Source organism: Triticum dicoccoides, chromosome 6A (genome assembly GCF_002162155.2).
Source record: "Triticum dicoccoides isolate Atlit2015 ecotype Zavitan chromosome 6A, WEW_v2.0, whole genome shotgun sequence".
NCBI classification, from domain to species: domain Eukaryota; kingdom Viridiplantae; phylum Streptophyta; class Magnoliopsida; order Poales; family Poaceae; genus Triticum; species Triticum dicoccoides.
Window position 1 is genome coordinate 531749578 of NC_041390.1, and position 15402 is coordinate 531764979.

Below are 15402 nucleotides of genomic sequence, written 5' to 3' on the forward strand. Positions count from 1 at the left end.
CCCCCCTTAGTACCAGTTGGAGCCATGACCCGGTACTAAAGGGTGTGCGCTAGCGCAGGTGCGGTGCTGTAAGTTTAGTCCCACCTCGCTAGTCGAGGGGCGTCCGCACTGGTTTATAAGCCCCAATGCGGTAGCTCTCTCGAGCTCCTCTCCAAAGCAGGCCTACTGCTACCTCTTGAGCTTGCGTTGGATTTCCCCGAAGAGGAAAGGATGATGCAGCAGAGTAGCGTAAGTATTTCCCTCAGTTTTTGAGAACCAAGGTATCAATCCAGTAGGAGGCCACGCTCAAGTCCCTCGTACCTGCACAAAACGATAGCTACTCGCAACCAACGCGATTAGGGGTTGTCAATCCCTTCACGGTCACTTACGAGAGTGAGATCTGATAGATATAATATTTTTGGTATTTTTGGTATAGAGATGCAAAGTGAAAAGTAAAAGGCAAAGTAGAAAAGCAAAGCAAGATTAAAGTGGTGGAGACTGATATGATGAGAATAGACCCCGGGGGCCATAGGTTTCACTAGTGGCTTCTCTCAAGAGCATAAGTATTCTACGGTGGGTGAACAAATTACTGTTGAGCAATTGACAGAATTGAGCATAGTTATGAGAATATCTAGGCATGATCATGTATATAGGCATCACGTCCGTGAAAAGTAGACCGAAACGATTCTGCATCTACTACTATTACTCCACTCATCGACCGCTATCCAGCATCCATCTAGAGTATTAAGTTAAAAACAGAGTAACGCTTTAAGCAAGATGACATGATGTAGAGAGATAAATTCATGCAATATGAAATAAACCCCATCTTGTTATCCTCGATGGCAACGATGCAATACGTGCCTTGCTGCCCCTTCCGTCACTGGGAAAGGACACCACAAGATCGAACCCAAAGCTAAGAACTTCTCCCATGGCAAGAACTACCAATCTAGTTGGCCAAAACAAACGGATAATTCAAAGACACTTGCAAAGATAACCAATCATACATAAAAGAATTCAGAGAAGATTCAAATATTATTCATAGATAGACTTGATCATAAACCCACAATTCATCGGTCTCAACAAACACACCGCAAAAAGAAGAAGATTACATCGAATAGATCTCCACGAGAGAGGGGGAGAACTTTGTATTGAGATCCAAAAAGAGAGAAGAAGCCATCTAGCTAATAACTATGGACCCGAAGGTCTGAGGTAAACTACTCACACTTCATCGGAGAGGCTATGATGATGTAGAAGCCCTTCGTGATGACGGCCCTCTCCGGCGGAGCTCCGGAACAGGCCCCAAGATGGGATCTCGTGGATACAGAAAGTTGCGGCGGTGGAACTAGGTTTTTGGCTCCGTATCTGTTCGTTTGGGGGTACGTAGGTATATATAGGAGGAAGAAGTACGTCGGTGGAGCTTCGGTGGGCCCACGAGGGTGGGGGCGCGCCTGGGGGTATAGGGCGCGCCCCCCTACCTCGTGCCCACCTCTAAGCTTACTTGGCGTAGGATCCAAGTCTCCTGGGTCATATTCGGGAAGAAAATCATGTTCCAGAAAGGTTTATTCCGTTTGGACTCCGTTTGACATTCCCTTTCTTTGAAACACTGAAATAGGCAAAAAAACAGCAATTCTGGGCTGAGCCTCCGATTAATAGGTTAGTCTCAAAAATAATATAAAAGTGGAAAATAAAGCCCAATATAGTCCAAACAGTAGATAATATAGCATGGAGCAATCAAAAATTATAGATACGTTGGAGACGTATCAGGCATCCCCAAGCTTAATTCCTGCTCGTCCTCGAGTAGGTAAATGATAAAAGGAGAATTTTTGATGCGGGGTGCTACTTGGCATAATTTCAATGCAAATCTTCTTAATTGTGATATGAATATTCAGATTCGAAAGATTCAAGACAAAAGTTTATATTGACATAAAAATAATAATACTTCAAGCATACTAACAAAGCAATTATGTCTTCTCAAAATAACATGGCCAAAGAAAGTTATCCCTACAAAATCATATAGTCTGGCTATGCTCTATCTTCACCACACAAAATATTTAAATCATGCACAACCCCGATGACAAGCCAAGCAATTGTTTCATACTTTTGACATTCAAAAACTTTTTCAATCTTCACGCAATACATGAGCGTGAGCCATGGATATAGCACTATATGTGGAATAGAATGGTGGTTGTGGAGAAGACAAAAAGGAGAAGATAGTCTCACATCAACTAGGCGTATCAACAGGCTATGGAGATGCCCATCAATAGATATCAATGTGAGTGAGTAGGGATTGCCATGCAACGGATGCACTAGAGCTATAAGTATATGAAAGTTCATCAAAAGAAACTAAGTGGGTGTGCATCCAACTTGCTTGCTCACGAAGACCTAGGGCATTTTGAGGAAGCCCACCATTGGAATATGCAAGCCAAGTTCTATAATGTAAAATTCCCACTAGTATATGAAAGTGACATAACGAGAGACTCTCTATCATGAAGATCATGGTGCTACTTTGAAGCACAAGTGTGGTAAAAGGATAGTAACATTGTCCCTTCTCTCTTTTTCTCTCATTTTTTTATTTTTTTTATTTGGGCATTTTCTCTTTTTTATGGCCTCTTTTCTTTCTCTTTTTTTTATTTGGGCTTCTTTGGCCTCTTTTATTTCGTCCGGAGTCTCATCCCGACTTATGGGGGAATCATAGTCTCCATCATTCTTTCCTCACTTGGGACAATGCTCTAAAAATGATGATCATCACACTTTTATTTTTCTTACAACTCAACAACTCGATACTTAGAACAAAATATGACTCTATATGAATGCCTCCGGCGGTGTACCGGGATATGCAATGAATCAAGAGTGACATGTATGAAAGAATTATGAACGGTGGCTTTGCCACAAATACGATGTCAACTACATGATCATGCTAGCAATATGAAAATGATGAATGTGTCATGATAAACTGGATGGTGGAAAGTTGCATGGCAATATATCTCGGAATGGCTATGGAAATGCCATAATAGGTAGGTATGGTGGCTGTTTTGAGGAAGGTATATGGTAGGTGTATGATACCGGCGAAAAGTGTGCGGTATTAGAGAGGCTAGCAATGGTGGAAGGATGGGAAAAAGTGCATATAATCCATGGACTCAACATTAGTCATAAAGAACTCATATACTTATTGCAAAAATCTAGAAGTTATCAAAGCAAAGTATTACGCGCATGCTCCTAGGGGGATAGATTGGTAGGAAAAGACCATCGCTCGTCCCCGACCGCCACTCATAAGGAAGACAATCAATAAATAAATCATGCTCCGACTTCATCATATAACGGTTCGCCATACGTGCATGCTACGGGAATCACAAACTTTAACACAAGTATTCTTTAAATTCACAACTACTCAACTAGCATGACTCTAATATTATCACCTCCATATCTCAAAACAATTATCATGCTTCAATCTTTTCTTAGTATTCAATGCACTCAAAAGAAAGTTTCACAAATCTTGAATACCAAGCATATTATTATTAAGCAAATCACCATGCTATTAAGAGACTCTCAAAATAATATAAGTGAAGCATGAGAGATCAATAGTTTCTTTAAAACAAATCCACCACCGTGCTCTAAAAGATCCAAGTGAAGCACATAGAGAAAAATTATAACGCTCAAAAGATATAAGTGAAGCACATAGAGCAAAACTACTTAGCTCAAAAGATATAAGTGAAGCACATAGAGAAAAACTACATAGCTCAAAGGATATAAGTGAAGCACATAGAGCAAAACTACATAGCTCAAAAGATATAAGTGAAGCACATAGAGAAAAATTATAATGCTCAAAAGATATAAGTGAAGCACATAGAGTATTCTATCAAATTCTAATTCATGTATGGCTCTCTCAAAAGGTGTGTACAGCAAGGATGATTGTGGCATACTAACAACCAAAGACACAAATAATACAAGACGCTCCAAGCAAAACAAATATCATGTTGGTGAATAAAAATATAGCTCCAAGTAAATTACCGATGGAAGTGGACGAAAGAGGGGATGCCTTCCGGGGCATCCCCAAGCTTTGAATTTTTGGTGTCCTTGGATTATCTTGGGGGTGACATGGGAATCCCCAAGCTTAGGCTCTTGCCACTCCTTGTTCCATAATCCATCAAAAGAATTCACCCAAAACTTGAAAACTTCACAACACAAAACTCAATAGAAATCTCGTGAGCTCCGTTAGAGAAAGAAAACAAAAGACCACTTCAAGGTACTGTAATAAACTCATTATTTATTTATATTGGTGTTAAACCTACTGTATTCCAACTTCTCTATGGATTATAAACTATTTTACTAGCCATAGATTCATCAAAATAAGCAAACAACACACGAAAAACAGAATCTGTCAAAAACAGAACAGTCTGTAGTAATCTGTAGCTACCGCAATATCTGGAACCCCAAAAATTCTAAAATAAATTGATGTACGTGAGGAATTTATCTATTAATAATCTTCAAAAAGAATTAACTAAATAGCACTCTCCAAATAAAAATGATAGCAGTTCTCGTGAGCGCTAAAGTTTCTGTTTTTTCCAGCAAGTTCAACAAGACTTTCCCCAAGTCTTCCCAACGGTTCTACTTGGCACAAACACTAATTAAACACAAAAACACAATCAAAACAGAGGCTAAATAAATTATTTATTACTAAACAGGAGCAAAAAGCAAGGAATAAAAATAAAATTGGGTTGCCTCCCAACAAGCGCTATCGTTTAACGCCCCTAGCTAGGCATAAAAGCGAGGATAGATCTAGGTTGTGCCGTAGTAATAAGATAGATCGGTAAAACTCATTTCATATTCTCTACGTTCGGCAGCAAGTTTTCTTTGAGGCAGGCAAAAGTAATCAAAAGGGCTAAATTTAATAGGACAGAAGTCCCCAAGATCAATTTTCGGAGGTATAGGTTCCTCTTTCGGCCCTTCGTATTGTACAACCAATTCATCATTATAAGCATTCTTTTGACAGAACCTTGTGAGCCTAAACTCAAGAGAGCATCCTAGCTCATTATTTCGAATAGCCAAATCATCATTAAGTTTAGAGATTCTATCAATTAAAATATTGATTCGCACCTTTTTTCTAAGGTTTTCATTAAAAGCAACATAGTCAAGAGATTGAAAACGCATAATTTCTTCTTGATCGAAGAGGATAGATTCTATGGGAGGACGACCAGCGTCCAACCTATAGTGCGCAAAGATTTCTTTGGCTTCTTTTATTATAAATCTGAATTCATGAGCTAAAAAGATAGTAGTGACACGCTTAACAGAAGAATGCTCGATATTAGAAAATTCTAGGAAAACTCTTTGTATAGATGGGTGTATTGCCTTTCAAGTTCAATGATAAGCATGGCAATAGCGTCCGCAAGACTACTAGTTCTATGGAGAATAGAACCGCCCATAGAGGGCAAAGTACCGGCACAAGTAAAGAAAACTTGAATAACTCCTTTTCCAATAATATTACCACTACCGATTTGAAATATTTTTGTATGGTAGGTAGGGGGTTCTTCAGCAGGAGCATCAGAATTTTCCATGATATTGTTATCGCCCATATCGGCGATAACTTCCCCAATTTCAGACATAACGACAAGCAAGCAATCCAACACACGAGCAAACAAAAGGCAAGCGAGAAAAAGGCAAACGGAAAAAAGGGAAGGAGAAGGAGAAGGAGATTGGGAAAGAGAGGGCGAATAAAACGACAAGGGTGAAGTGGGGAGAGGAAAACGAGAGGCAAATGCCAACTAATGTAATACGAGAGATAGGGATTGTGATGGGTACTTGGTATGTTGACTTTTTGCGTAGACTCCCCGGCAACGGCGCCAAAAATTCTTCTTGCTACCTCTTGAGCTTGCGTTGGATTTCCCCGAAGAGGAAAGGATGATGCAGCAGAGTAGCATAAGTATTTCCCTCAGTTTTTGAGAACCAAGGTATTAATCCAGTAGGAGACCACGCTCAAGTCCTTCGTACCTGCACAAAACGATAGCTACTCGCAACCAACGCGATTAGGGGTTGTCAATCCCTTCACGGTCACTTACGAGAGTGAGATCTGATAGATATAATATTTTTGGTATTTTTGGTATAGAGATGCAAAGTGAAAAGTAAAAGGCAAAGTAAAAAAAGCAAAGCAAGATTAAAGTGATGGAGATTGATATGATGAGAATAGACCCGGGGGCCATAGGTTTCACTAGTGGCTTCTCTCAAGAGCATAAGTATTCTACGGTGGGTGAACAAATTACTGTTGAGCAATTGACAGAATTGAGCATAGTTATGAGAATATCTAGGCATGATCATGTATATAGGCATCACGTCCGTGACAAGTAGACCAAAACGATTCTGCATCTACTACTATTACTCCACTCATCGACCGCTATCCAGCATCTATCTAGAGTATTAAGTTAAAAACAGAGTAACGCTTTAAGCAAGATGACATGATGTAGAGAGATAAATTCATACAATATGAAATAAACCCCATCTTGTTATCCTCGATGGCAACGATGCAATACGTGCCTTGCTGCCCCTTCTATCACTGCGAAAGGACACCACAAGATCGAACCCAAAGCTAAGCACTTCTCCCATTGCAAGAACTACCAATCTAGTTGGCCAAACCAAACGGATAATTCGAAGAGACTTGCAAAGATAACCAATCATACATAAAAGAATTCAGAGAAGATTCAAATATTATCCATAGAAAGACTTGATCGTAAACCCACAATTCATCGGTCTCAACAAACACACCACAAAAAGAAGAAGATTACATCGAATAGATCTCCACAAGAGAGGGGGAGAACTTTGCATTGAGATCCAAAAAGAGAGAAGAAACCATCTAGCTAATAACTATGGACCCGAAGGTCTGAGGTAAACTACTCACACTTCATCGGAGAGGCTATTATGATGTAGAAGCCCTCCGTGATGACGGCCCTCTCCGGCGGAGCTCCGGAACAGGCCCCAAGATGGGATCTCGTGGATACAGAAAGTTGCGGCGGTGGAATTAGGTTTTTGGCTCTGTATCTGTTTGTTTGGGGGTACGTAGGTATATATAGGAGGAAGAAGTACGTCGGTGGAGATTCGGTCGGCCCACGAGGGTGGGGGCGCGCCCCCCTACCTCATGCCCACCTTGAAGCTTCCTTGGCGTAGGGTCCAAGTCTCCTGGGTCATATTCGGGAAGAAAATCACGTTCCAGAAAGGTTTATTCTGTTTGTACTCCGTTTGATATTCCGTTTCTTCGAAACACTGAAATAGGCAAAAAATAGCAATTCTGGGTTGGGCCTCCGGTTAATAGGTTAGTCCCAAAAATAATATAAAAGTGGAAAATAAAGCCCAATATAGTCCAAAACAGTAGATAATATAGCATGGAGCAATCAAAAATTATAGATACGTTGGAGACATATCACCTACCGGGCCTACCTGTTCTGTGCTTCCCTATGGGCCTATTGGGCCTTTGCGGGCCTGCATCCTGGCCCAACAACACGTTGGGTTTCTAGTCGTATGCAGGCCGCTGTGGCGCAGTAGGCAGGTTTTTTTCTTTTTTTTTGCTTTATTTATTTTTGAGTTGTTTTTTGCTGTATTTAGAGTTTCTTTGTGAATATTTTTGCTTTAGGTACAAAAAAATTATAAACTTTCTGTTAGTGCTGGTAATTTTCAAATTTGAATAGTTTAAATTTTGAATTATTTGAAATTTATGTGAATCACTAGTTTGTGAATAGCTTAACTTTGAAAATAAATTTTCCAGTGATTCTTTTTTCTTATGTTTAATATTAGTGTGTTTTATCATTATATTCAATCTGGTAGTGCTTAGGTTATTTAAAAAATGAAATGCCTTTGTAACACATCTGTTTTCGTCCGAAACCTGATACTTCGAAAGAGATTGTCCATTTTGTACACGAAGTGCATCCAGTTTTTGCGGTAACCCTCTCTACTTTTTTGCACATGCCATGTGAGTGAAATTATGATACCATGCCAACTTTCAACCTTTCCTGAGTTCATTTGAAGTGTTTTTCAATTTCAGGGTCATTTAGCTGAAAAAATTAGTAAATGCATGAAAAAATTTGTTTGCACATAAAATTTCTTCGCGTTTCAAATGCCAAAACACATAACTACCCTAACTATTACAGAGATTCCCTCCTGGGTGTGAAACACAGAAGAAAGTGATGATAGTGAAGCCGATCACATCCCAGATCTTTGGGTGTGAAACTTTTTCTTCTTGTGTGTCCCTTTGCGCCGTAGCCATGGAAAATCTTCATCATTTATCGGGATGCCCGGGTCAATATTCACTGTGAATGGAGCAATTTCATCAAACTTTTCATAATCTTCTAACATGTCTGTCTTGTCATCCACTCCCATGATGTTTGTGTTCCCAGAAAGAACTATGTGGCACTTTGGCTCATCATATGATGCATTCGCTTCCTTATCTTTTCTTTTTGTCGGCTTGGTAGACATGTCCTTCACATAGAAAACATGTGCCACATCATTGGCTAGGATGAATGATTCGTCTGCATACGCAAGATTTTTGAGATCCACTGTTGTCATTCCGTACTGCGGGTCTTTCGTTACCCCGCCTCATGTCATATTGACCCATTTGCACTGAAACAAAGGGACCTTCAAACCACGTCCATAGTCAAGTTCTCATATGTCCTCTATGTAACCATAATATGTTTACTTTCCCGTCTTGGTTGTTGCATCAAAGCGGACACCACTGTTTTGGTTGGTGCTCTTCTTATCTTGGGCGATCGTGTAAAATGTATTACCATTTATCTCATACCCTTTGAAAGTCATTATATTCGAAGATGGTAACTGGGACAGCGAGTACAGGTCATCTTCAATAGAGGCGTCATGCATGGTACGTGTCTGCAACCAGCCGGCGAAACTCCTGGTTTGTTCACCGCTCCGGGTGTTTGGAGCGTAGAAAATTCTTGTGTTCGTCCATATACGGAGCCACCAAGGCGAAATTCTGTAGAACTGTGTAGTGTGCTTCAGTGAGAGAATGTTCATCCATATATATTATTTGATTCCCTCCTAGCGTGCCTTTTCCATCCAGTCTGCCCTTATGCCGCGATTCGGGAACACCAACCGGCTTATGGTCAGGAATAAAGTTAATACAAAATTCAATGACCTACTCATTGTCATGGCCCTTGGAGATGCTTCCTTCTGGCCTAGCACGGTTATGAACATATTTCTTTAAGACTCCCATGAACCTCTCAAAGGGGAACATATTGTGTAGAAATACAGGACCCAAAACATTAATCTCTTCGCATAGGTGAACTAGGACGTGCGTCATGATGTTGAAGAAGGATGGTGGGAACACCAACTCGAAACTGACAAGACATTTCACCAAATCATTCTCTAACCTTGGTATGATTTCTGGATCGATTACCTTCTGAGAGATTGCATTGAGGAATGCACATAGCTTCATGATCGCTAATCGAACGTTATCCGGTAGAAGCCCCCTCAATGCAACCGGAAGTAGTTGCGTCATAATCATGTGGCAGCCATGAGACTTTAGGTTCTGGAACTTTTTCTCTGCCATGTTTATTATTCCCTTTATATTCGACGAGAAGCCAGACGGTACCCTAATACTGAGCAGGCATTCAAAGAAGATTTCCTTCTCTTCTTTGGTAAGAGCGTAGCTGGCATGACCCTGATGTATGTCAACTTTTTCGTGCATACGTTGTTGGTCCTCCCCTGCCTCAGGTGTATCTTTTGTCTTCCCATACACGCCCAAGAAGCCAAGCAGGGTCACACAAAGATTCTTCGTCACGTGCATCACGTTGATTGCGAAGCGGACCTCTAGGTCTTTCCAATAGGGTAGGTCCCAGAATATAGATTTCTTCTTCCACATGGGTGCGCGTCCGTCAGCGTCATTCGGAACAGGTTGTCCGCCAGGATCCTTTCCAAAGACTACCTTCAAATCCTTGACCATATCATGTACATCAGCACCATTACGGTGGCGAGGCTTCGTCCGGTGATCCGCCTCACCTTTGAAATGCTTGCCTTTCTTTCTTACGGGATGCCTGCTCGGAAGAAATTGACAATGTCCCAGGTACACATTCTTCCTACAATTATCCAAATATATATTGTCGGTATCATCCAAACAGTGCGTGCATGCGTAGTATCCCTTGTTTGTCTGTCCCGAAAGGTTACTGAGAGCAGGCCAATCATTGATAGTCACGAACAGCAACGCCTTTAGGTCAAATTCTTCCCCCATGTGCTCATCCCATGCACGTACACATGTTCCATTCCACAGCTGTAAGAGTTCTTCAACTAATGGCCTTAGGTACACATCAATGTCGTTGCCAGGTTGCTTAGGGCCTTGGATGAGCACTGGCATCATAATGAGCTTCTGCTTCATGCACAACCAAGGAGGAAGGTTATACAAACATAGAGTTACAGGCCAGGTGCAATGGTTGCTGCTCTGCTCCCCAAAAGGATTAATGCCATCTGCGCTTAGACCAAACCATGTGTTCCTTGTGTCACCTGCAAACTCCTTCCTGTACTTTCTCTCGATTTTTCTCCACTACGATCCGTCAGCGGGTACTCTATTCTTTCCGTCTTTCTTACGGTCTTCTCTGTGCCATCGCATCGCCTTGGCATGCTCTTTGTTTTGGAACAAACGTGTCAACCGTGGTATTATAGGAGCATACCACATCACCTTGGCATGAATCTTCTTCCTGGGGCACTCGCCCTCGACATTACCAGGGTCATCGTGGCTGATCTTATAGCGCAAGGCACCGCATACCGGACAAGCATTCAAATCCTCGTACTGATCACCGCGGTAGAGGATGCAGTCATTAGGGCATGCATGTATCTTCTGCACCTCTAACCCTAGAGGGCAGACATCCTTCTTTGCTTCGTACGTACTCTTGGGCAATTCGTTGTCCTTTGGAAGCATATTCTTTATCATTACCGGCAACTTTCCAAATCCCTTGTCAGATACACCATTCTCTGCCTTCCATTGCAGCAATTCCAGTGTAGTGCCCAACTTTTTCTTGTCAGCTTCGCAGTTTGGGTACAACAATTTCTTGTGATCCTCTAACATGCGCTGCAACTTCTTCTTCTCCAAATCACTTGCGCAGTTTCTCTTTGCATCAGCAATGGCCCAACCTAGATCATCAGCGGGATCATCTGATGCCTCTTCTTCAGCTTCTTCCCGCATTGCCGCTCAGCTTCTTCCCCCATTGTTGTATCATCGTATTCAGGGAACCCATGGCCAGGATAGTTGTCGTCGTCCTCTTCTTCTTCATTGTCTTCCATCATAACCCCTCTTTCTCCGTGCTTGGTCCAAACATTATAGTGGGGCATGAAACCGGACTCAAACAAGTGGGCGTGAATGGTTCTTGACGTAGAGTAATTGTGATCATTCTTACAATCAGCACATGGACAAGGCATAAAACCATCCGCCCACTTGTTTGCCTCTGCCGCAAGCAGAAAAGTATGCACGCCATTAATGAACTCGGGAGAGCATCGGTCATCGTACATCCATTGTCGGCTCATCTTCATTACACAACACCGAAAAGAACAAATTAATACAAGCTCATACATAAATTTCATACATAAAGTTCATACAACACTTAAATGCAACAAACAAATAACTCTCTAGCTAAAGAATTTAAATGCAAAAACAAATGCGATCAAGATCGCAACTAAGGTAACAATTGATCCAACAGCATAATGATACCAAGCCTCACTATGAATGGCATATTTTCTAATCTTTCTAATCTTCAAGCGCATTTTCTCCATCTTGATCTTGTGATCATCGACGGCATCGATAACATGCAACTCCAATTTCATCTTCTCCCTCTCAATTCTTTTCAATTTTCTTTCAAATCCTGGTTTTCTCTTTCAACTAAATTTAACCTCTCAACAATAGGGTCGGTTGGAATTTCCGGTTCACATACCTCCTACATACAAATATCTATGTCAACTTGATGGGCATATGTCATAAACACGAAATGCAACAAATAGTTTTAAAAGAGAATATACCACATCTGAATCATAACAAGGACGAGGGCCGACGGGGACTGATATCAAAACCATGGCACTATGTATAACAAACAACGTACGGGTAAGATAATTATACGAGTAACTATATATCCAAATCACACAAACATCAATTTTTTATATAAAACATTCATGAACAAGAGGCTCACCGCAAGGTGGTGCCGGTGACGGGACGGTGCGGGCGATCGACGGTGGTTACAACGGAGATTTAGAAGGCACTAAGTAAACCACACCTACATATGCAAACTAAGTGTTATTTTTGACCTCAAATTGCATGTAAATCAAATACTAGCACATATAATTCCTCCCAAATTACTAAACTCACAAACTAATCACTATATAAAGCATTGCAAGAGCTAATCTAGCAATGAGAGATGAAAGGACAAAGTTGCTAACCTTTGTGATCATTTGAATGGATGGGGCCCTTCAAATCTTGACAAATTTTGGGCAAAATGTGTGATGAGCTCGAGAGGAAGAGGGGAAGAACAGAGAGGAGAGGGGAAATGGGAAGAACAGAGCGAGCTCGGGTGGATGAAGGGTTTATGTAGGATGACCTGGTACTAAAGGTGCTGGAGGGGCCCCAGACTGACAACATCCTGCCACCACTCACTTTAGTACCAGTTCGTGGCACGAACCAGTCCTAAAGGTTCGCCATGAACCGATACTAATGAGAGCAGCCAGCTAGCCGTTGGAACCGGCACTACACATTAGTGCTGGCTCAAAATCAAACCGGCACTAATGTGCTTCACATTTGACCCTTTTTCTACTAGTGTGAAGGGACAGTTCGCCTCCGATTTCTGAGTTATCAACGGGGAAGATGAATCCCTAGGCTCCTGGCTAGAATAAGAGGTGTGCGAGGAACTGAATTTAAACTGAGAAGATGTGCCATGAAGAATTTCAGTAACTTAATTTTTTGGCTGTGTATAGTGATGCGATATTGATTGAAATTGTTGGTGTCTTTAATCCATGGTTTGATATGAATTAGTGTTAAAGCTTGATGTTTTGAATGATTAATATATTCTAGTAGATATGTAGTTAGAACTGTAATTTGATGGACAGTGAATCAAATTGGTTGACAGAAACATTTGAAATCCCTTCCGCCGAGAATTTGTGTTGCTGCTCCTAGCAGGACCCCTTTCCCAAAATCGCGTTAGTGCATTTCAGAAGGCAGTAAAGGTGTTTGTAGAAAACCCGACTGAAAATGGTATCTCTCCAGTGCTAAGTACTACTTTTGACTCGCTGGGTGAAGCATATGATTTCTACAACTTGTATTTTTGGGAGAAGGGGTTTGGGATTAGGTATGGTATAAAAGCCAGCTCAATGTTGAGAGGAGGAAGTGTATGCAGAAAATCGTCTGCGGATGCTCAGTAAGGAACAAATTCCGCTTGGTGATGCTAGTTTACTGGATGCTATTCCGGAGATCAACGTAATGCATGTTCATACCTTTCAGGCATCATCAGCTTGCTCGGCAACTTGGGGCAGAGATTGATGCGGAATGTGAGCACAGCAAAAAATGTTTGATTTAAAAATATTTACTGATTACTACATGTAGAAGTAACTGGTAATTGTGTGTGTATGTTGTTGCATATGAGATGGAGAGAGCAACCCGCGCACCGACACTGAATGTGCAGACAGGTTTGGTTATGGGGTTATTGACATCTTTGACAATGAAATCAAAGATGAAGTTGATTTGGAAGAAAGCAATGATGAAGTTGATTCAGAAGAATGGTCTGATGATCCTAAGCATGGTAGTCTTATTGAGACAGACTGAAGGCTAAGGGAGCAAGAGTAGAAAGATGCAGAAGTCGTGAAGGTGTATCAAGAAATGTTTGATAAAAATGTTGATCTGCAAGAAGAACAAGGCCGTGAGGTTGCAATGGTGTGTTAAAAAATGTATGATCAAAATGGTAAATGTGGCTGGAAGGAAAATGAGATGATGCAAGACATTCTGGTAATGTCTTGGACACAAAGCAACTAAGCCATTTATGTTTTGCTACAGGTACTAAAGCTCAGATCGCCAATGCATCGGCAACATAAAACTTGCTTAGGAGGTTGAGCCTGCAGGTCAAGAAACAAGCCCCATGGTGGGTGGTCGTAGAGGTATGTTAGCAAACAAGTTAGATTAGAGATTGAGTGTGTCATGTGAAAGATCGTGGATGTCGCCTAGAGGGGGGTGAATAGGCGTTTTAAAATAATTACGGTTTAGGCTTGAACAAATGCGGAATAAACCTAGCGGTTAATTTGTCAAGCACAAAACCTAAAACAACTAGGCTCACCTATGTGCACCAACAACTTATGCTAAGCAAGATAAGCAACTATGTGATAGCAAGATATATGACAATAAACAATATGGCTATCACAAATTAAAGTGCATAAGTAAAGGGCTCGGGTAAGAGATAACCGAGGCACGCGGAGACGACGATGTATCCCGAAGTTCACACCCTTGCGGATGCTAATCTCCGTTTGGAGCGGTGTGGAGTCACAATGCTCCCCAAGAAGCCACTAGGGCCACCGTAATCTCCTCACGCCCTCGCACAATGCAAGATGTCGTGATTCCACTAAAGGGCCCTTGAGGGCAGTCACCGAACCCGTACAAATGGCGACCCTTGGGGGTGGTCACCGAACTCGTACACTTTGGCGACCCTTGGGGGCGGTCACCGGTACCCGTCAAATTGCTCGGGGCGATCTCCACAACCTAATTGGAGACCCCGACGCTTGCTCGGAGCTTTAGACCACAATGATTGAGCTCCGGACACCACCAACCGTCTAGGGCGCCCAAGCACCCAAGAGGAACAAGCTCAAGGGTACCAAGCACCCAAGAGTAATAAGCTTCTCAACTTGTAACTTCCACGTATCACCGTGGAGAACTCAAACCGATGCACCAAATGCAATGACAAGGGAACACTGAGTGCCCAAGTCCTTCTCTCTCAAATCCCACCGAAGCAACTAATGCTAGGGAGGAAAATGAGAGGAAGAACAAGAAGGAGAACACCAAGAACTCCAAGATCCAAGGGGTTCCCCTCACATAGAGGAGAAAGTGATTGGTGGAAATGTGGATCTAGATCTCCTCTCTCTTTTCCCTCAAAAACTAGCAAGAATCCATGGAGGTATTGAGAGTTAGCACGCTCGAAGAAGGTCAACAATGGGGGAAGAACACGAGCTCAAAGGATAAGGTTCATTGGGGAAGAAGACCCCCTTTTATAGGAGGGGAAAAAATCGAACCGTTATGTGCTCAGCCCGCACACGAGCGGTACTACCACTCCACGAGCGGTACTACCGCTTGGGCGGAAGAAACAGGGAAAAGGAGCAACAAACATGAACCTTGGGGCGATAGTACCGCATATAAGCGGTACTACCGCTCACCCCAGTGGTACTACCGCTGGAGGAGCAGAACACGAGACCAAAAGAGGT